The following is a 23,913-nucleotide window of genomic DNA, read 5'->3' as shown; positions in this document are numbered from 1 at the left end:
CCTCAAATAAGCCACTCAGGAGTTAACATATGTCACAAGTCACTCCTGCGGGGCACAAAGCAGGAAGAGAAGGGTGGGGAGTGATCACCATTATTCTCCCTTGCTCCTGCCCTTGCTCCTTTTTTTTTTCTTTTTTTAAACACACAGCCTGGTAGGTTTTGTTAAAGACATGAGGCAGACCTTGTCAGACGACTGCCAGAGCTCCTGGTGAGTTTCTATACATCAGCGTAGACGTCTCCGAGGCCCCGCCTCCAGAGCCCCTCTTCCTGTGAGGTCCTTTTCTTACTGCTCTCTTGTGCAACTTTCTTGAGCTGCACCACTCTCCTTGTGGTTTCTCGGCCATTCCAGGCACACACCTGCTTCAGGGCCTCTCTAGTTTTCTTCCTTCAGCGTGAGCTCTCTGCCTCCAATATTCCTTGTGATTCACTTCACCTTTTACTCAGACGTCCCCCTCTCTGCAAGGCCTTTCCTGGCCACCTATCTAATTTACACCAGTATTCGCATCAAGTCCTGACTTGCTTTTCTCGTTGGAAAAAATTATTTCCTATTCTATTTCTACCGTCTAATATACTTTATATTGTATGTCAACTTAAATATCTAATGTATTTACTTTAATGTAAGCTCCCTGGGGATGAAAACTGTTCTCTTTGCTTCCCTGATGTTTTCCCAGTGCCTATAGCAGTACCAACACAGAGTAGGTGCTCAGTTAGTATTTGCTTAATGAATGAATGAAAACAAAAATGGACAGAACCCTTCTTTTCCCCCAAGCATTTTCATATGATAAAATATGTGAAATCTTGTGAGTGCTGCAGTGTTTCATTTTCAATTGGTTTTACTCCTGCACTTAGATCAACAACCCACGTACCATTCCCTGCAACTGGCTATTTGTGATTACGAGGTCGAGCAGCCCATGTAACAATGCAGCCTATTGATTAAGAATAGTCAGATATTTAAGCACCAAGTAGCAGGAGAAGGAAAGTCTGCCCTCATTATTCAACTTCAGTTAGTAGCTGTGAGTACAGTATCCTCTGGAAGGGTGGCAGGCCCTTAGCTATTTAAATTCAGAATGCACAGCTAACAGCAAACTGTAGGAAAGTGTATCTGATGTGGGTGGTAATACAAAGGAGAATTAATAAGGAAAAATGTGTCCCAACGCTTCAAACATTATCGCATGCTTTGGAGACATACAGTCTCTCAGTAGGCAATTCAGAAACAAGTCGCAGTGACTGGCCCTTTAGTCTGTCTCTATTTAGCAAATCGTTTTGCCTCCTCTTTGCAAGATCACATTTGTTTATCTTCAAAGTGCTGCATTATAAAGTCTGCTTAAATAAACTAAGTTATTTCAATTTAGAAATATAAGAGTGATGAAGATCTAACAATGTTTCTTTTAATTTTTTTTATTATTAAAGTGTAGTCAATTTAGGTGTTAGTTTCAGGTATACAGCAAACAAATTCAGTTATATATAAATATTTTTTTCAGTTTCTTTTCCATTACAGCTTGTTACAAGAAACTGAACATAGTTCCCTGTGCTATACAGTGGGTCCTTGTTGTTTAGCTACAGCAACGTGTATCTGTTAATCGCAAACACCTAATCTATCCCTCCCCTCCCCTCCCCTCCAGTAACCACAGTTTGTTTTCTATGTCTGTGAGACTTTCTGGTTTGTAAATAAAATTTAAACATGGTATTTAGGTTCAAGTAAAATCCCTTCTGCTTTGCTTTTCCCATATGCACAATATTAAAGAACATAGAGATTACATAATGGTCCTTAAGGATTTTATCTATCTGATACCTATTTAGGAATAGAACTTAGGAAAAAAAGAAAAAAAATAAGAGAGAGAGAGAGAAAGAATTTTAAAAGAAGGGAGAAAGAGGGTTTGAAAACAGTGTATAATGAATAATAGAAGAGTGAGTTGAGGCAGAGTATTAATCGGGTTGAGATGTCCTTTTGAAACCTTTACAAAAAAAGGGGGGGGGGAGATGAATAGATGTTTTTGAAACCTGTGTCTAATCAATAGCAGGACATCAAAACCCAAGAGAAATAGAAATGAATTAAGAAGTAAAGATTAAGAGAGTAATAGAAAATAGAACAGGTAAAAACAGATTTAATAAAAAAAGGGGGGGTTTGTCGAGAATAAACAAGTGGGACCTAATGAAACTTACAAGCTTCTGCACAGCAAAGGAAACCAGAAATAAAACAAGAAGAAAACCTACGGAATGGGAGAAAATTTTTGCAAGTGAAACCGGCAAAGGGTTGATCTCCAGAATATATAAGCAGCTCATACGACTCAATAAGAAAAAAATAAACAACCCAATCGAAAAATGGGCAGAAGACCTAAACAAGCAATTCTCCAAGGAAGACATACAAATGATCAAAAAGCACATGAAAAAATGCTCAATATCACTAATTATCAGAGAAATGCAAATCAAAACTACAATGAGGTATCACCTCACACCAGTCAGAAAGGCCGTCATTCAAAAATCCACAAATGACAAATGCTGGAGAGGCTGTGAAGAAAGGGGAACCCTCCTACACTGCTGGTGGGAATGCAGTTTGGTGCAGCCACTATGGAAAACAGTGTGGAGATTCCTCAAAAGACTAGGAATAGACTTACCATATGACCCAGGAATCCCACTCCTGGGCTTGTATCCAGAAGGAAATCTACTTAAGGATGACACCTGCACCCCAATGTTCATAGCAGCACTATTTACAATAGCAAAAACATGGAAACAGCCTAAATGTCCATCAACAGGTGACTGGATAAAGAAGCTGTGGTATATTTATACAATGGAATACTACTCAGCCATAAAAACCAACAACATAATGCCATTTGCAGCAACATGGATGCTCCTGGAGAACGTCATTCTAAGTGAAGTAAGCCAGAAAGAGAAAGAAAAATACCATATGAGATTGTTCATATGTGGAATCTAAAAAACAAAAACAACCAAACAAAAACAAAGCATAAATAAAGGACAGAAATAGACTCACAGACAGAGAATACAGACTTGTGGTTACCAGGGGGGTGGAGGGTGGGAAGGGATAGACTGGGATTTCAAAATTGTAGAATAGACTACACTGTATAGCACAGGGAAATATACACAAAATGTTATGATAACTCACAGAGAAAAAAACGTGACAATGAGTGTGTATATGTCCATGAATAACTGAAAAATTGTGCTGAACCCTGGAATTTGACACAACATTGTAAAATGATTATAAATCAATAAAAATTGTTTAAAAAAATAAAAAATAAAATGTGCTTAGACATTGAAAGTAGATCCATGTTTTACATATAGTTATCAATTTCTACAACAAAAAATTTAGAGAAGACTTCTAATCTACCGAAAAAAGTCATGACTTAGTTTTCCTTTATCAAACAATCAAACACAGACTCCTGAAAGTAATGGAGTCACACTTACTCGTTTCTGAGAAATCCTTCTTAATTGCTGACTTCGTATCCCCTCTTCTCCTGCTCATCAGTGTAGTCCATCTCTTTGATCTCTAAGTAGAAGCTCCTTAAGCCCTGAAATTAGAGAAACAGGAAACATGTTATACATTTCTGAATTGCCAAAGGGAAATGGTTATATAAAACTCTAAATGAATCTACTATGTAATACATAAAAATGCCAGGCAATAGCTGAGGTCAGGCTACCTATTTAAATATATACACTAATTAACTGAGAGATACTGAAGATAAAGAACTCGGTCATTTCAAGGTCAAACACACACACACACACAACATATTAGAGAACGTAAAAGCTTAAGATCCTCATGAGAACTAAATAAATCACAATCTTACTGTGAAATGCATGCACGAAAATGTCTGTTTGGGTGATCAGAGCATCAGAATTTTATAAGCTAAAATAAATTCTCAAGGTATATGAACTTGAATCTGGTAAGAAAAACCTGAAGAAAGTCTTGTATTCTAGTTTATATAATTATAAAATGATAGACTGACAGTTTTCAGACATGTTTCACATGCTTCTCCATTTTCTTTTGACACTTATTTTATGGAGAGACCTACTCTACTTGCCATCTCTTTACAGATTTTCTGTGTGATAACTTTAAAGATTTCTTCATCACCCTTGATATTAAGTGTCTACTTTTATCTTCCAAGTATTTTTCATAATTTTTGTCTTAATCCATATAAGAAACTTCTGTACTTTTATGGTATTCTGCAGCTGCACTAAAAAGTCTTGTTGAACATTTATTCTGCCTGTAACTTGAAGGGCACGTTTTCGATAAGAACTTGGGTCTTTCCTGAACTCCTGAAAAGTCTCTTACTCTCTTCCTTCATGTTTTTATTTTTATCAAACTTATGTAGTCACTACTTTAAAAGAGTCGTAGGATTATGTATATTTTCCTGTGAGAAGTAGCAGTTCACTGCCCTCCATACCCATCTTTTCAAACAAACAAACCTCCCCTCTTTTAGCACATTATTATGGTACTTTCTAGATCTCTTAATATTGCTAACTGATTTCTTCAGTTTTAAGCATTATCAATATTGACTTGTCACCATAGAGGGTGACTAAGCCTTCTTTCTTCCCTCTGCATTCCTCACACACCCATATACAAACCCTTTTGTGGCAAACACACCCTAAGGTGACCCCCTATGAGTCATAAACCCTAAACAACCCCTCCCCAAGTGCAGGCAGAACTTATGACCTGCTTCAAGTCCACAGAATATGGCAAAGCTGAAGGATTTTTACTGATGTGATTAAAGCCTCAAATTAGTAGAATTTGAGTTCATCAAAAGGAAGAATGTCCTGAGTAGGCTTGACTTAATTGGGTAAAATCCTTTGAGAGAGGGACTGGGGCTCTCCCAAAGGTCAGAGACGTTTTCTTACTGACCTTAAAAGAAGCAAGCACCATGAGATCTACAGGCGCAAGAAATGAACCCTTCCAACTACCTGAGGGAGCTTAGAACCCGGTCTTTCCCCAGATGACAATACAGCCCAGCCTTGATGGAACTTCAGCCTTGACTGAAGCCTTGTGAGACCCCCAATCAAAGCAGCCAGCTAAGTTCTGCCTGCACTCCTGACCCTCGGGAACTGTGAGCTAGTACAAGTGCATTGTTTGAAGACTAAATTTGAGTATTTTTTTACTCAGTAACAGAGAACTAGTATTCCTTCCCTTTGTAACCTCCCAAATTGCCAGCATTGGTCTTACCAATTTTGAGTGTTAGTATGAGTATGACATGTAAGTGCTTTTACTAACTGCAGTCAGCCACGGCTACCTTTCCTTCCTGCAGAAGAGATAATCGCTGCTCTCTCTCCATCACCCCTCCTTTTTTTTCATTTTCTTTCTTTTTTTTTTGATATTCATCTTTTTGATATTTTTTTTTGACATTTCATCTTTTAGCTGTCTAATTTTCCCTCAAGAGAGTGAAATACATTACTATTCTATCAGTTTCAGTGTCCTGGGTCTATTTCAGAGGGTCTTTTGGTGCTGTAATCAGAACTCATCTCTCCCTAGTCCTAACACAAGCTATCATGCTGTCCCCTCCATCATGACCATCTTGACTTCTCTCCTGTGTTGCAGACATTGTTTCCTATGTCCTATGTGTTCCTCTCTCTTATCTCACTCTTGTCCTCTAGGAGCTTCATGTTTTTACTCTACCTACTGACTGCACTGACAGTTTGGCTGCATATAGAATTGTAGTGAGAAATAAACTCCCTTCACAAGGCTGAAACCTAACTGCCTAAGTACCTTCCAGGGGTGTTATTGGGAAGGACAAAGCTATTCTGATTCATTTTCCTCTATGTGTCACCTACTTTTTTCATCCCTGGAAGTTAAGAAACTTCTCTTCATCTAAAGTGTTTGAAATTTCAAATTGATGTGCCTTGGAGAGTTTACACCAAGATGATTTGCTTTTGCAAACTAGTCCATTTATGGTTGTTTCTCTTTTAATATTTTAATTTTCATTGTTATATATAGTCATCCCTCAGTACCTATGGGAGATTGGCTCCAGGACCCACCAAGGACACCAAAATCTGCAAATGCTGAAGTTCCACAGTCAGCCCTCTGAATCTGCAGTTCTACATCTGCAGATTCAACCAACTTCAGATCATGCAGTACTACAGTATTTATTGAAAAAAAAAATCTGAATATAAGTGTTCAAACCATGCTGGTCAATAGAACAATTAAAGAAAAGCAATGGAATTTTAAATCATGGTCTATATTCATGAAAGACAAATTAATAAGCCACACAACTTTGCTAGACAGAATTTCTGAAGATATCTCACAATATCATGGCTGATTCTTTTCATTTTGTTTCTAGGATCCTCAGTGCATGGCAATGAGAAGAAAATTTCTCATCTAGTTAACATCATCCTAAAAACAATGAAAAATGGTAAAAATATGAATGTTTGATACTCATCCTCCCTCCAAAACAATTAAGTAAGATGAAAAGGAAAGTGTTTTACTTCTAATAGATGAACAGCAAAAATATCTATTCGTTTATAATTAGAGTAAGAACATTGCCAAAATGATATGTGAAAGCATCATGACTCATTTCTGTTATTAATTTACACTTGTTAAATATTTTAAATAAAACTGTCTGTCAATGATAGATTATGTCAAGGCCCTGAAAGTGAATGGAAACCTCAGAAAACAAAAATAAAATGTTGATATAATTTAAAACAATTAACTTTTTTTGAGGCATTAAAGAATCTGACTCAGAATGGCTTTGTTTTAATTATTAAGGTTCACACTTATCTCTTTATCTGTAATAGTTACCCAACTCTGTGATTGTTTTTAAAAATTAGTATACAAGCACTTATATCTGAAAGAATAAGGCAAGTAATATGCATTATTAAGTTTCTATTATTATAAGCCAAGCCCTTTTCATACTTTTCATTTTAATCCATATTACAAACTTCTGTGATATTTACAGAAAAGGAAACAGAGGGTCAGGGAGGTTAAGTGCATTGCTCAGCTACACAGTGAGTAGGTGGCAAATGAGAATTCCAATGTAAGTCTATCCAACTCACAAACCATTTTCTCCTACTCCATACATTTCAATTTTTGCTCAAATATCTTCACAGACTAATTTCAATAAATAAATGGTCAACTCTACTGACAAAAGTGTTAGTAAGAGTAATGGCTGTACAGTTTCCACATGGTTTATATGAATACAAAAACTGACACAGAAAGAATAAGCCCGTGCCCTCTCCCTCCCCACCCTGAGGCTCAAGGATGGGCAGGTGTTTCCTTCACCACCAAATAAAATGGACTTCCCACAAGGTTTTGTTTCTTTAGGAGATCCCAGAGTCCTGGGATCAGTCTTTGTCATAGGAGGGAAAACCCAAGACAAGCACTTGAAGAGGGCTTTGATTTCCCCAAGCTTTTTAATCTCAAAATTAAGAACAGTGCCCCTCAGTATGTCCCAGGAGTTGTCCCACTGGCATGCTCCTAGCCCTATTCCACATCCTCCCCCAAGACTTCCCCCAGAAAAACTCAGGTCTCCACCTCATCCCCAGAAGTCACCAGAGCTTCACCTTAGAAAGCACTTGACTTTGCCACTATAAACTAAGGTCTCTCTACATGAAAACTGCAGGCAGTCTGGTTTCTTCTTTGCATGCATTAACTGCCTCACCTTGCAAAGCTAAGTGAAACTGGAGCCTTGGAGGGACAATAGTCTGTGTTTTCTTATCAGGTGATAATTAGCTGTTCCAAAAAAAAAAGTGGTAAGTTCTTTAAAAATCACTATCTACTAATTTAGAAAAAATACAGAAAAATGCGTTTCTTCTTTTAGGCACAAATGTGAAACGATGCTTTTTCTTTCCATTTAGTAACGCCAATGCGAGGGATGCAGCACGAGACAGATGACGTGTTTTCTCTTCCCCTGTAAAGCAGTTGAAGAATGGGAAAAGACCCGTTCTTCAGGCTGTGCTTCTGGCTCTGCAGACTCTTTCAGCCCCCCACCCCAAAGCCCAGCAGCTCTTAGTGTCAGAACATTTTCACTCATCTGAAGTTTAACTTCACTTTTTCATGTGTTTCTTGGTGGAGAAGCCAAACAGCTGCTTGCTACTCTGGTAGCAACACTTCCTGTTTAGGAAAAATATATTTTTTTAATATAAATATATATTTATATTTATATATTAATTATTATAAAATTTAATCTTCTGTTCTAGGATCAAAAATAGCGTTAAAATTTTTGAATGTCTAAAGCTTTCTAAAACATAAAGGTATTTTAAATATGATCCCAACATTTCCCATCTCCTGGTCTCTTCTATACACCTTTGCCATTCCTCCCACTGAAAAGTGCTGTGTCTTCTACACTTGAATTCAGGAAAACTTGTCACCGCTTTGGTCAACTGAGCACAGAAGAAGTGACACTGTGTGACTCTGATGTTATGTCATCAAATGTGTTGTAGCTTCTGTCTCATTCCCTGACATGCTCGCACTTGGAGCTCTGAGCCAATGTGTGGAAAGTGTGACTACCTAGAGCTGCCACGCTGTGAGGAAGCCAAGACACGTGGAGAGGCTACGTGCAGACTTTAAAGTTGGCAGTCCTAATCTTCCAGTCATCCCAGACCAAGAACCAGACTTGTGAGTGAATGAGCCTTCTGGTGATTCCAGCCTCCAGACTTTGAGACCCCAAGGGCGGAATAAAGCTATCCTGCTGGACCCTGTCCAAATTGCTGATTCACAGAATCTGTGCATAAAAAAATGGTCATTGTCATACGTTACTTATTTTTGGAGTAATCTGTCCCACAGAAATCGTCACCAGAATACTCTCCCCTCAACTAACACAACATGCTACTTCTCATTTAGTTTTTACATTCTTTGATTGCTTTCTGGTCTTACCTGTCTGCTAAAGTCACAAAGTAACGGGAATTTACTCTTCATATATTTCCACACTCTTTCCTTCCAAGTGCCACAACCCTATTAGACATTTACATGACTGAAACAAGTGTCCATAACATTTCCAGAGCAAAAATTATCTCATCAACTTATTATTCAGTCTCAATAGAGTAATCATTAAAACTATCAAGTATTCGTGCTCTCTCAAAACAGGTTTTTCCCAGCTCAGAGAAAGGCCTGGAATATCACCTCCAAGCAGATATTCAGTGATACCTGCATTTGTTAAATTCCAAGTCAAGTCTTCCTGCTTGTATAACACATTCTTAATTCATCATTTAACATAAGAATGTTTCCTGAATCCACAAATTATATTTCAAACATTCATTTTTTTAATAGTAGCTCATGGAAGAAATTACTAACTTTAAAATCCTAACAAGCTTTTTGGTATCTGAATTCATTCAATTTTGTCTTTAAAATTTAAATCTCCCCTCAAATGATCTGGGCTACCATCATGGACCATGTTTCTTGCTACATTAGTGCCACTTCTACTAAAATTTTTTGTTTGAGCATATCTTTTAGTTACTAGGAGTAATACAATGAAAAATTAGCAATCAAAGAAAGTATGAAGTATACTGTGAAAATGTAAATAAGAAAATTAAGACAGTTACTCTATACAGTGGTTCAGTAACTTCATTATTTTTGTGAAATTTACTAGTCAAAAATATTTTACAAGAAGGAAACATTTCCTTTACAAAATAGAAAGCATTTATCTTATGTTTACCTCTGTGAAAACTACTGAAAGAAAAACTTAGTTACTAACTGTTCAAAGTCATCACACAATTACATACATTACAGGGCAATGTAATGATAAATTTGTTTGCAATGGTGGAATGTTTACTTTATTTGGGGTTCATAATAAAAATCCATAGGAATGACCAGTTTTAATAAAATACGCATGTAGGGAGAAAACCTATTTGGTGCATTTTCAGATTAAAGCTTTCTCCCATTTTTTGTCCAAATAAAATATTTGCTTTTTAAGTTAGTGAAATCATATATTAGAGCCATAAGGTGACTTTTTCCTGTATATTATGTTCATGAAGAATTTGGAGTTAATCAAGGTAAATCATAATGAGACCTATTTCACAACTATACACTTATTAAAATTAATAATACAAATAATAAATGTGAGTATTTATGCTACTGCATATTTTCTAGGCTTTGTCCTAAACTCTTGATGCCTTTTCTTATTTAGCCTTTACATAATGTTTATACGACAGTTATTACTATTACCTCTATTTTATAGGCAACACATTAAGGAAATTAGCTCATCAAGCAAGTCATGGAGACCTCAAGGCAGAAACTCACCTACGTATTTGATTCTAAAACCATTTGTGCCCCTTCTACATTACAGTGCCTGCCAATCGTATTTTAGAGACATTTACATAATGTATTTCCTGATATCTCTAAGCATTTATAATCTCAAACTAACCAAAAAAATTTAAAGTATAAGAAGCAAAAATCTAATAGACATTACATAGTTCTTTATTAAGACAGAAGGTATTTTTCCACTAAAATTTAACTTCTTTAAACAAACAAAAGGATACCAAATATACACACCATAACATGGAAAATTATTTTACAGAACGTGAAATAAAACACTGTTGTAAGAGTACAAGGATATATACATGTATTTCTGCATGATTTTTTTAACTGTGGAGAAGAGAAATGAAAATATATTATACATAACCTTTAAATATATATAACCTTTACAGTTTTGACACCTGATTGCCCTAAGAAAGTATTTGCAGGATTAGTTAACACTCATAACTGTGGATCAAAACAGCTGACAGAAATTGATACAGGAGACAGCTGGAGGGTAATATTTTTTCCGTATGTTTAATGATCTTAAGCCTAAACTCAAGTACCTGTTTCTATTACCTAGAAAGACAGATGTTCATAAACAAACTTGAAACCTTTGAATAAGAAATTTAAATTTAATTTTAAATTTAATTTTGACTGTATGCTTCATGAGAGCAATAATACATTGGCTTATACCTCTTTATTTTCTATGTGAAAATACTGTTCAGCACATAACTGAAGCACAATTAATACTTGTGTGATAAATCACTTAAGTAACATTAGTACATAACCTAACAGAGTTAACTTTCAAGTTCACCTAGAATGACATCGAGACAGAGGTCACATAGGGAAGAGTTTTTCTTTATTTAACCAACTTCTACCATAAAACTATTGTATAAATAACATCTTTAACACAGTAAAACAAATCCACCATAAAAACAGAAAACAAAGAGAAAACTGAGAAAGTAATTTGTAATAAAATGATAATGTTCATATACCAAAATCAAAATAAAAGAACTATAAATATGGCAGGAAAAGCATGCTATCTTAACAGCAAAATGCACACAGGCCAGGAACACAGAATTCATAAAAGAAAGAATAAATGAAACAATAAGAAAAATGTTTAGAATTACTGGTAATCAAGTCAATTCAATTTTGAAATATTTTTTACATATATCAATTAGACAAATTTATTTTTAAAATCCCTGGTGAGAGATGAGGAGAGAAAGGGCAGTGTTGGGTACTAGTCTTGGGAGAATGAACTTGTATATTTCTATGGGTAAGTTTGGAAATAATTTTAAAAACATATCCAATAAGGAGTTTGATTTAAGAAACTGGGTTAAAAAATAATGATATGATAAAATATTTTAAATGATAACAAGACAAAAACTTTAGGAAAAATATCCATAAAAGAAAGCCCAAATATGAAACAAACCAAATAAAACATGATTTAGTGAATTTTAAGAATACATCTGACTATAATTAAAGATTCTTCTTTGAGCTATACAGGTTTTGTGGCTTATAATTTTTTTTTTTGGTCTCTGAGTCCAATCATAATATGAGTTTCTAATTGTGACTGATATTTACATAATTATATTGCTGTTCATTATTTATCAAATTTTAGATTAAGTCTGAAAGCACATCCTAGGAGAATTAATTACCATAATAGAACAGCATGTAAGAGTTATAAACTCTGATAGCAAAATAATGACAAGGCTGAGAGAAGCTAGCAAAGGAGAAGGCAGGAGAGTAATGTAGGAAACTTTTTTTTTTTAACTCATTTTGCATAATGGAGTGTCAAGAATTATGGCCCAAAGTTGACTAATCAATTTATCAATAGTAATGTATTCAACTATAAGTTACAGGAAAACAAGGATTCAGAGAAAGGAGAACACATGTGAGTGTGTCTGCCTCAGTCCTGGGCTGGTACATCTGGTCAACAATTTCATGAAGAGCTGGGACCCTTCTGTCTTTCTTCTCTAACAGGGTCACAGAATGCCTGCTGCCCCCCACCCACACCCCATATTTATGTTCATATTCCAGACAGATGAAGAGGGCACAGCCAAGGCTGAAAAGATGGGTATTAAGGGAGTCACTTAATAAGATCTGCCATAATGAGGAAAATAGTTTTTAGTACATAATACGAAGTCTTCAAAGTACTATTACTAATAACACTCAGGAGATGGGTGCACAGCAAAACTGAGCTAAAACTCCTCGTTAGTTAGATGAAGGAATCAAAATCATTCCCTAAGTTCATATATTGAGAAATTCAAATAATCACCAGAAAAATTAAAACCAGAATTTAGAGGCAGTTTTTTCTGAACAGAGCTGACTGGGAGGGTCTCAGGACACTTGTGCTTTTAGTCTATTTGTTTATTTCACAAACACTGATTGGTTGAATCTTAGGCCCAGAGAGTTTCTCTCATCACTGGGGATGCACCAAGGGTAAGACAACAATGTCCATCCCCTTATTTATATTCTAGTAGCAAGTAAGACAGGCAGAGATATACATATAATCTCAGACAATGAATGTGCTAAAAAGAAAGCGATGGGTTCAGGGTGATTTGAGATGGAGACAGAATCTCTCTCTCTGAAGAGGTGACCTCTGAGCAGAAATGAGAACGAAGTACAGAAGTGAACCCTATGAGAAGATTCAACTACAGGGAACAGGTGACTACAGATCTACCGTGTCTCAGAGCATGGGACAGTATTTGCTACCTTGAAAAGCCAGGTAACTGATTCCCACCTCTCTACCAGGCACTAATGAGGTTCAAGTTTTTCTGTTATTGATCAAGCCCATCAGAATTGCACTGACCAACTTTATCCAAAGCCATGAAACAAACTGGCAGGACTAACGTTGAATCCATTGTGTTAACACAATTGCTGAGGCCCTAAAACAATGTCTATTCCAATGATATATTCTAGACTGTAGCTGCTGACAGATTCCAAAGTTTTTCCAGGCATGGAGAAACTTCTAGCTAAGAATGAACAAAATAACAGAGTAGAGAGAATGATGTAGGATTTTAATTTAAGCTAAAATTCTGGCCTTTAGACTTATGAGAGCAATACAATTTTATTTCAGATTGGATATTTTTGAAATTATAATCTTTGACCTCATTTGTAAAAGGATTCTATTTTTGAGCTTTAATTTCTTCCAGGGAATTTAATAAGTGCAGAGGACAAATTTGGGGTGACTTGTATTAGTGGCATTCTGTTGGCAAAAGGTATTTGTGTGTTTGTGTGTTTCATGATAGCACTCATCCTCAATGCAGAACTTTTTATATGATACATTGGGCAGTATGGCTACATATACTTTGGATGAGATATAGAATAGGGTATGAAATTTCAGCCTGTAAATCATGGTGTTGATTTAATAACATATTCTCCTGAACCACTCTGGAGAGGTCTGAATCACTGCAGAAAAGTCTATAATGCCCACCAGTGGTCTCGGCAGTAAGGATCCAAGGGAGCAGTGGTGGGTCCTGAGGGAGGGAGCCCATGAAGTTGGGAAGAGAACTGTGCTGGGAATGAGGATTGCCCACCCCTGGGATTGAGTTGGCTAATAACCACACTCTGCTTAACTGTATCATTGGGTGACTAAGTCCAATGGGTTAAAAGAATACAATGTTGGGGGAATATTAGAATGAAAAGCTTCTCATCAAGGGAGCAGAATTATGGTGACACTCCTGGTCTCTCATGGCCCCTCTATCTCAAATGATAAGTAAGGAAAGAATAAACTAGGTAAACTGGCCTCAGCACCTCCTCTCTTTTCTTTCCTAAGAGTTTCCTGCCAGGAGAGAGGATGTCTGCTCCACAGTGCTGCCTATGTCCATGGAAAAGAGTTCCTGTTTCTGGGGAGTGGATAGTACAGACAGCTGGTCCAATAGAGTCTGAATCCACCAAAGATCTTTTATTTTGTCAGTTCTCTTAGAAACTGTCCCTCTGGCCTTCCAGACACCTTAGCTCAGCAATTCTGTGATATAGTTTTGGTTTTAATCCACAGCACCCAATATTTATAAATAACTAAATCAATTATAATGCCAGGTGGTATATAACAGCACATATCATTTAGACCGCAAAGATTTAAGCAACTTTCCCAAGCTCACCAAGTGGTAGAGCAGAGACTTAAATCTAGATCCATCACCTACTGTGCTGTCAGAAAAAGCCGGTTCTCCTGCAGGAAACTGGCTGCCATTCTTTCCCACACAAGAAACATTTGAGCCAGAATTCTCTTTTACAGTAATCTATCTACCACAAGTAGAATAAAGTTTTTTCTCCTGTTGTAAATAGAGAGCACAATTCTCTTAAGTGACTATTATATGAAATATCAAATCTACAGGAAAACTAGGGTGGGTCTGCTCTAATAACACTTTCTCTTGGGAATTCACAAGGCACTTCACAGGGCTCCAAGTGTCATATTCGGAGCTCATATCCTGTAATAATCATGTCAGGTCAGGGAAGACCTCTTTCTAAATGAAGTGATGAGAGAAAGGCTAGGTTCTCCAACCAACACACTGGAATACCTTCCCTGAAATTTTGGGTTCCACACACAAAGACAGTCCTCTCTGTCCCCTAAGGATAAGCACAGTCAGCTCTGCTGTGGCCCTTACCCGCTTTCATCAGGCCATGCTTGGTCCTCTGCTCTATTTCCCAAATGCATACTTCAAACATGTCGTGATCTTAATTCTGGAAATTGTTCTCTGTAAAATTGTGCTCTTTTCCATAGTGCTTAAGAAATAGGCATAAACTTCTGTGGAAATTTAATTTCCATTAAATATTAAGACTCTATTCTGTGTACTTCTGATGCAGAGATCAGAAACTAGGTGCTTCAGAGAGTATGTATGGAAATAAATGAGATGAGATACATCTTTGTCAGTCCAAAGAGCTTACTGTCTACAGGGAACTTAAGGGAAGTCCAAATGGAATATAAGTGGTAAACTATATAAAATGTCATGAAAGAGACACAAATCAAATGCTATGAGAAATCAAAGGAGTAAAACTTCCATACTATTCAGGAATTAGGAGAGAAATTTTAAAGATGTGGTATTTCTCATTGGCCTTACTAGACAAGTAAGATTTCAGTAAGCGATGACAGAAAGAGACAACTCTAGGTGAGAAAAAACACAAAGAAAATAGTACAAAATACAGAAAACAGAAGATGTATTTATAAAACATTCTTGAGTTTAATATGGTTGAAATGTGTGTGTAAGAGCAATGCAAAATTAATTTGGAACTAGATGTTTGGGTTTATTAACAAGTTCATACTGTACAGCACAGGGAACTATATTCAATATCTTATAGTAACTTACGGTGAAAAAATATGAAAATGAATATATGTATGTTCATGTATGACTGAAGCATTATGCTGTACAACAGAAATTGACACAACATTGTAAACTGACTAACCAATAAAAATATGTATTAAAAATAATAATAATATAAAAAAGAAGAGTTTAAACATCAAAGTGAGGGATTACAATTGATTCATTATTAAAGGGAAGTCTATGATAAAGATTTTGTGTAGGAAAACAACATGACTTCTCTGGCTGTAGTTTAAAGAGAGATTGCCACACACCTAAAAGACTGTATTTTCCAGCTTCTTTTAAAGCCAAGTGTGGACATGTGCCCAAGTTCTGGCCGAGAAAATTTAGGAAATGTTGTGAATACTTCTCAAACTTCTTAAAAGGAAGAGAAATGTTGTGAATATTTCTCGAACTTCTTCTTAAAAGGAAGGGTGCATCTTCTCCCCTCTCCCCCCTTTCCGCTGCCAGGAATACTAATAAAGTGACCCTCAAGCAGCCACAGGTCCTAGAAAGTGACTTGAGAATACAAGTCATGTGAATTGGGGAATAAAATAGAAAGATCTTAGTTTTCTGAGAGACTGGATCTTGTACAATCTGATGTTGACTTCCTACTTCTGGACTTTCTTATAGAGAAATAAGTTTCTACTTTGTTTATACCATTGTTATGGGAGGACCTTAATTTGGCATCTGGAGCAAATCCAAGCTAAGCAGGTGGGCACTCAGAAGGTTAAGTTGGCGAATACAGCCCTTTTACCTTCAATCTCAATTTTGGAAAACTCAGCATGGCAGAGTTCTACTTCACAAGTGTCAAGGGGTAGCAAGAGGAAAAATACTTAAGCTGTCAATCAAAAAAATATATAATTAGGAACTAGAAAATTGAAAAAATGGCATTTATTATTTTCGGTCATAATCTATTAAACTTATTTTCAACGTTGTATGTGATTCAATCAATTTTGTTCACTGCTAAGTGTACCTGATTTTCATTTTTCACCCCATTTTGTTTAATTTTGTGCCACTACTTATGGTAAAATATAAAAATTATGAAAAATAGATATCATGAAAGAGTGAAATTTTGTTAACATAAAAAGTGTTTCAATGGCACCTCAGTTGCCTACTGTCATTTGCAATTGTTACAGTTAGTTCTTTACTTCTTAGCTTGAGGAAGGACACGTAGAAGGGAATGGAAAGAGGAGACTGTGCCCAAGGGAATGAAACACACTCTCCACCCCCACACTCACCCACATGTCCAACATACACCAAAGATGGCCCTTTCTCTTGTCCTACCAAAGCACTGGATATTTATTCCAAATACTTCATTCGACCAAACAGAGCACATAACTTTGAGTGAGTTTTAGAGTCACAATAGGATCCAAGTGCAGAGGTAAATAAATATTACATCCTCCACCCAGACAGCCACTGTTCTTTCTGTGAGTGGAGTATAGATTGCTGCACTTCAAGAGTAACATATTTTAACATCTGTGACTTAAGTTTGTGTGTAATTCATTAGTAAAAATGCTCATCTACAAGTTCATATATAAATACTGCCTTGGTGCTGCTTCACCTTGATCTCTTTGATGCATGTGACCATTCCTTTTTCATCACATTTTTCTTTCTTACCTTCCATGAAATAATGCTTCTCTACTTTTCTGTTTCTCTTTCTAACGATGCAACTACTGCTCTGTTTCCTGGGGTCTGTTTTTCTCTTCCCATTTTCTAACTGTAGGTCATCATTTTATTGCCTTCCTATTTCAGAGTTATACCCTAGACACTTCCAACTTCCCCATCTAAACTCCCTTTGTTCTTTGGAAATCTCATCTAATTTCATCATTTCAACACTAGAACCTGCTGAATGAAGGAAAAAATAAAGCACAACGTAAACGTTGGGAATTAGGTTTTATGTGGTGGACTTTCTGAGGACCTCAAGCTCAGGAGGCAGCCTCTCAGAATAGCTCTGAGGGGCTGCTCCAAAGAGGGAAGGGAGGCACCTGGATACACAGGGGTTTTTGCAATAAAGACAAGGTAGTCGGAATATCAAAAGATTACTGTTAATTAAAGAAGCCCAGATATCTCAAGTCAATGAATTTAGCACTTTTTTATGCATGGGAAGATGCAAGAGTCTGGGCTCCTTGAAATCACTCCTTTGACATGCACCTTAGCTACCCTAGGGCCAGTGTCCTCTGCTTCCCATCCTGTGTCCCCTCAGGGGGCAACACTACAGGCGGCTGCAGTGGCTGAGGGCTTGGCAGTGGGGAGCCTGATTGTCTCCAATCTGAGTTCCCACACCTCAGGGCTCATCATCGGGCGGCTGTCATGACGATGGCTGCAACATCCTGTATTCACTGATACGGCAGGCAACAATTTTCATTCACACATCTGTGTTAGTGATAGTGACTCTAGTGCTTACTGCCACAGCTCTTGCCTCTCTTGTGAATTCTAGTGTTGCATCTCCACCTGCCTGGATAGAACACCCCAAGAAACACTCACCAGAACCCATTCCTTAACATGTACACAGCTTCCCAAATGGGTACATCACCTGTACCCACTACTTCGGGTAATGGCAGCAATATCTCTTTAGTCATTCAGGCTAAAGATGCTGTTGTTAAAAAAAAAAAAAAAAAAACTTCACCAGCTTCCTATTGAAAATAAACAAAAAGCTTCTTGAGATATTATTTAAGGCCTTCAAGTCTGTCCCCAGTTTTACCAGTCTTCTCTCTGATTTATGCCATTAATGACTGAATGCACTACAAAGCTGACAAGCTGACTGCTGCTTGCCACAACACCCTTTTTTGGTTTTCATTGTTCTTTCCACGTAGAGGGCTCTCCTCCTCTCCTCCATTTGCCGAAACAGTGACTAGCCTTCAGGTACTATGTCAAAAGCCACGTTCCCTGAAGTTCCATGAACAGAAATAGAACTCTACCCATTCTTCTTTTATGGCCTTTAACCCTTCTTTCATAATTATATCTTGAGTACATGTCTTTTCATTACATGACTGGTCAATAAGGTTCATAAGATTGGATTTATGTCTTATTAATGTTTGATTCCTCTTTTCTGCAGCTCCTATTAAGGAACCATACACATACCAATCAATCAACCTGTATTGAATCAATGAGTAAGTTAGTGATTGAGTGGAGTGAATTAAACAACTGAGAAGAAAAACAGCATGAAATGCTCCAATGAAACAATTTGAAAATGTTCTGTCTCATCCAAAATGCATCAGACAAAAGATAAATGGAGAGTCATGGGACTTGTGTATCACTAACGTAGATGAGTATTTACATCATAAATCATAGTGAAAATTTTTCCTAAAATATTTCTTAGAAACTACGTATTTCCCACCAATGCTGATTTTCTACATTTTTATTTCTAAAGAGTTCTAAGAAAATCTAAATGTTTTTAATATTGGTATGATCATAAAAGCAAAAGATAGCATTCAATTAGGATAACGGCATGCAGTAAAACCATCTCACAGTTTAATAAAATTAGTTGCTACCTCAGCCCCATGATGTCATAAAACATGGCTGTCTTATTTACCATTGGCTCTCTTTGTACCCAGCACAGTGCCTCACACATAGTAAATAATAAATACATATATATATATTTATATATACTCTTATTTAAGTGAAGAGTAAGATGACCTCTCTGATTCTCTTAATGTTGTTCCCCAACAAACCATTATAACAAATTTTTGCTAGCAATTTATCATATTTCCGTGTACTTCTATACCTCGCTTTCACATCCTTACTCTTTCTCTCTTTTCCTCTCTCTCTTTCATCCCACAGATTTGGTGGGGGGGGCATAAAACAATGTTATTCATGTTGGAAATAAATGTTTGTTGAATAGGTGAATGAAATCAAATGAATTTGAGTCTTGCTTTCCTCTTTAGACTGATATATCTGAGATGAATTTTAACATTTTGACGTTTGAGTTTCTCCAAAAGACTTTGATTTCAACTATTCAAATTAAATTGCTTGGGGGAAAACATATGATGTATTACATAAGCATGTAAAATGTGGCAGACTTTCAAAGTATCTGTTCTCTAGGTGCTCTATGAGCATCACTCACTTGAGACTGAGTTGACAAAGGTTTTAATACCTCATTTCTTCACCTTCCTTCCATTCCCTCACTAAGAACAATTTTGATTATAATTAGAAGCCATAGGGACTTCCCCAAGGAGAAATATAGGTTTCAAAGTGTCAACTGCTCTAGCAGAAACGTTGTTTTCTCATTTCTTCTTTGACACTTCCAGTTCCCCACCATACCTTTTCAAAAGGTTTGACAGCCCTATTGCTTCTAGCTGATCTGTAGTGCTGCAGTATATATCTCCTTTTGCTTCAGAATATCCAAGAATTCAGGGACAGATAATGGCTCTGAAGTAGGAATTCCTTGTAGCAAACCAATTTAACAGTTTTGAAATATCTGATCAATATACTTTTGAGCTGGAATCATAATTTGAAATATCAGAATAAACTAAGAAAGCTGACCGTCCATGAGGTTTTATGCAACCTTCTTGCAGCAGGTACAAAGTGGGGAAATGATAAATTCTTGTGATGGTTAAAATAACTTTAAGTGTCAATTTCACTGGGTCATGGGATGCTCAGATATTCATTCAATCATTTTTCTGGGTGTGGTGATGAGGTTGTTTTTGGGTGAGATTAACATTTGAATCAATAGACTAAAATCAAATAATAATATAACTTATATATCAAGTCAGTGAAGCAAGTGTCTTTTTCCCTTAGATATTTGTTTCAAATTTTAAGGATCTTAAATATATGAAAAGCTACATCATCATAAGCTTAGGAAACTGAATAAGTGAAACATATAATGAAATTCAACAATTAAAATATCAGTGTAGTCTTTTAGTCAAAAGCCGAAAATATCAGACACATGCATGAGTTAGACAAACCTAAAGCAAATCATAGGACATATAGGAACTTGATTATGTAAAAAATATAATCTTGGAAAGTGTTATAGCTTATTCAATAAGTGTTTGGTGTTCAAACTTCAAGTTAAATAACAGAACGCACTAAATTTTTAGTCCCATTAAAAGAGTATGTGTGTGCATGTGTGTGTGTGCACACATGGCATAGTGTAGCAAGTGTAGAATAAAGGATAAACAATCATTAACTGGCCCTGAGACATCCTAGAACTTTCTAAATTTGAAAATCCATTTACAACAAAAGTGATTCATAGATTTGAATTCTGAGTTCTAAAAATTTAAACATCTTTATATCATAAACCACCAGAGAATTAAAGCAAATAGGAAAACATGATTTAAATTTGATGGGCAAGTGGTAAATAGCCTTAAAAAAACATAGAATTCAAATCAATAATTTAGAAAAATCTTAACTGTTCAGTATAAAAGTGTTTCAAAGACTTTTGTGAGAAATTTGAGTTGAACTATCACTATACCTGTAAAAACATAAAGTTCCCTATTTATTATAATAACTAAAATTTAAATTTTCATGCCCTATTCTTCTCCTATCCCTCATCTTTTTTTTTCTTTCTTATTCTTTCTTTGTGCTTTTGTTCACTTTCCACATCTCCAATAATGGATATGCATTACATTTTATAATTAGAAATAGTATTAAAAATATTATAGCATAAAATATTGTGGCATAAAATCATAAACTACAAAGATTGATAAATTTGACTATCACAAAATTGAAAATTTCTCTTCTTCAAATGACAACATAAAGAGGTGAAAAATAAAACAAAATATTTAAAACCCTTAAAATAGACAAATACTATATTTCTAGAATATATAAAGAACTCCTACAAAATAATAAGAAAAAGACATCAGAAATAGAGGCAAAAGATAAGAAAAGATGTTTCACCAAAAAAGAAACACATGTGACCAGTAAACATAATATTAATATCTAAGTAAGCAATTGAAAATCAAAATAAGGTAAAGTTTGATTTTGGGTAGACTGGCAAAGATTAAAACTCTGACACTGCTGCCTACTGTTAACGATGTGGAATAAAGGGAATTTTTCATCACAGTGTGAATGTTAATCGTTTCAATGACTCTGTTAAGCAAATGGGAGTTACTGTGTAAAGTTTCACAATGTGCCTTTGCTATTGCCCATCAATTCCACCCCTAGAAATTTTTTCACATGAACAGGAAAGATAATAACAGCATCATATGTGACAGAGAAAAACTAGAAACAAGCTTATTAGTCATGAAAAGGAAAATGAGTAAATTATTTATATTTATATATTCATGGAGTAGAATAGCATAAAAGAGTAAAAATTAATATACATGTTAGACATATGAACATGGAAATATCTCAAAAAATATATGGTAGATTGGAAAAGGCAAAATGCAGAATTCATATAGTATGATAGTATGGTACCATTTACCTGGATTACATAACTCAACAAAAATTAACAATATAATGTTTATACTATATATTATATATATAATATATATATAATACACACATACACTTGTAAAATCAAGAGTGTGATAGACATAAAATTCAGAATAGTATTTACCCTTGGGAGCAGGAGGGAAGCAGGAGGGCAAGAAACAGCACAGAAGGGGTTACAATTGTATTAGTGATACCCTTTTCCTTCAAATTGGTAGAGGGTACACAGGTATTTGATTTGTCATCTTAATTAATCACTGAATTCATCATATATCTTTTTTTATAGCTGTCATATGTAATAACTTAAATGTACACTCAGCAAAGATGTAGACAAAATTATTGTACTTAAACAAAGTGAGATCAACTTAATAATAAAGAGAGACCAGGGGGAGGGTATAGCTCAGTGGTAGAGTGTAGTGCTTAGCGTGCATGAGGTCCTGGGTTCAATCCCCAGTGCCTCCATTTAAATAAATAAATAAACCTAATTACCCACACCCCCCAAAAAAGCAAGAAAAAAAAGAGAGAGATGCACTTTGATACCTGTAGATTAAATAGAAGATATGGGGAAATGTTATGACAGAAACAAGGAATATTTTGTCAAGACATCAATACTTGTTTACACTCTGAATTTATTCCACTCTTGTAAAAATTTATACTATTATACATAATTCAATAGCTCATATAACAACTGCAATTAACAAGCCCAAACACATTGCTTTGGAATTAAAAACTGGTTCACTTGAATAGCTAGTTGTTTTATTACAGTCTGTAGCCCAATAAATGAAGTGTTTCATTGTCCTACTTCCCAGGTCTTAATATCGAATTCAGTTGTAATCTGATTTAGTTCCTTGAAACTCAAATCCACACATCCCAAGGCAGTCATTCTTTCATTTATTTTCTTTGAGATCCTTTCTCCTGGTACATTTTTCTACTCTCTTTTCCAAGCTCTTTAAATCTTATTTTATGTTCCTAATTAGGATATAGTTACCTACTTAACTATAACTTACATGGAGCACACAGCAGTGAAGAGCACAGGTTTGAATCCTGACTCCTGCACTCAACCTTGCAAAGTCATTGAGCTCTCTATGCCTCTGTTTCCTTATCTGTAAAATGAGGATCATAGTAATACCATCCACAGAGGACCACTGGGGGATTAACAGAATTAATACGTGAAAGTGCTTAGAGTAACGCCTGGCAAATAGTATGTGCTACCTAAGTGTCTGCTCTTATTATTTTTGCCATTAGTAACAGTAGTAGTAGTAACAGCAATAGTAGTAGTAATGGTATTAGTGAGCACATTTCAGCTATAAATATATTGTAATATAATAGGCATATATCATTATACATACATTTATGTTGCAAGCATCACAATGCTGTTTTAGTAGTTAAAAATTTCAAAAAGCTAAAATATTCAGTTAGACCAATATGTCCAGGAATTATATGCATGGTATGTCTAGGAATTTAGGAATTAATATATCTGGTATGTCTAGGAAATATATATATATATCCCTATTGATATGATAAAGAAAACTATATTCTATACTGTCCTCAGTTTTGATCTGAAATTTTTTAAGTGCCGAAATTCTCAGGATGAGCCAACTATGATGTGAAATTTTGAAGTAGAGTTTATAATTATAACTGATCCTTTGGAGTTAACAGCCCACGTTATGTTTCAGAGGTGTTTCCTAGAATAAAGTCATCTTCACATGTGAATAAACACCAGGTATAATATTCAATTTCCTGTGTGCCATTTTTCCTGAGTGATAGGCTTGCATCCAAGGATGCAGGTCCTTCTGACACACGTGCATTGGTCTGCACAGATCTGCATGGCTTCACATCACTCTGCGTGGCTCTGCATGGCTGCTGCAAACCTTTGTAAGTGGTTTGGTCTAGAGTCCAGTGCACTACTAATCTTGTTTCCCATGTGCTTCCTACGTGTGGCCACCATAATAGTACCATGCATAAGATCAAGTAATCAAACAAATGCCTAGTCAATGCTTTTCCTGTTTTACTAAAGCAGTGGTTCTTAACAAAAAGGTGCATATTAAAATAATCTGAAGCACTTGTGAAACAT

General features: G+C 35.8%; 1 long non-coding RNA gene across 2 annotated transcripts in view; it reads right to left on the bottom strand.

Annotated features, from left to right (window-relative positions):
• Window positions 1-23,913, bottom strand: part of LOC116151285 (uncharacterized) — an 826,846-nt gene that overhangs the window by 634,816 nt on the left and 168,117 nt on the right. For both annotated transcript variants that reach the window (XR_010382609.1, XR_010382610.1), the window contains one exon: window positions 3,420-3,523. This is a non-coding gene — a long non-coding RNA (uncharacterized LOC116151285). The remainder of the gene's footprint in view (window positions 1-3,419; window positions 3,524-23,913) is intronic.

This window comes from Camelus dromedarius, chromosome 10 (genome assembly GCF_036321535.1).
Source record: "Camelus dromedarius isolate mCamDro1 chromosome 10, mCamDro1.pat, whole genome shotgun sequence".
Classification (NCBI taxonomy): domain Eukaryota; kingdom Metazoa; phylum Chordata; class Mammalia; order Artiodactyla; family Camelidae; genus Camelus; species Camelus dromedarius.
The sequence above is the reverse complement of the archived record's forward strand: the minus strand, read 5'-3'. Positions and strand labels throughout refer to the sequence as shown.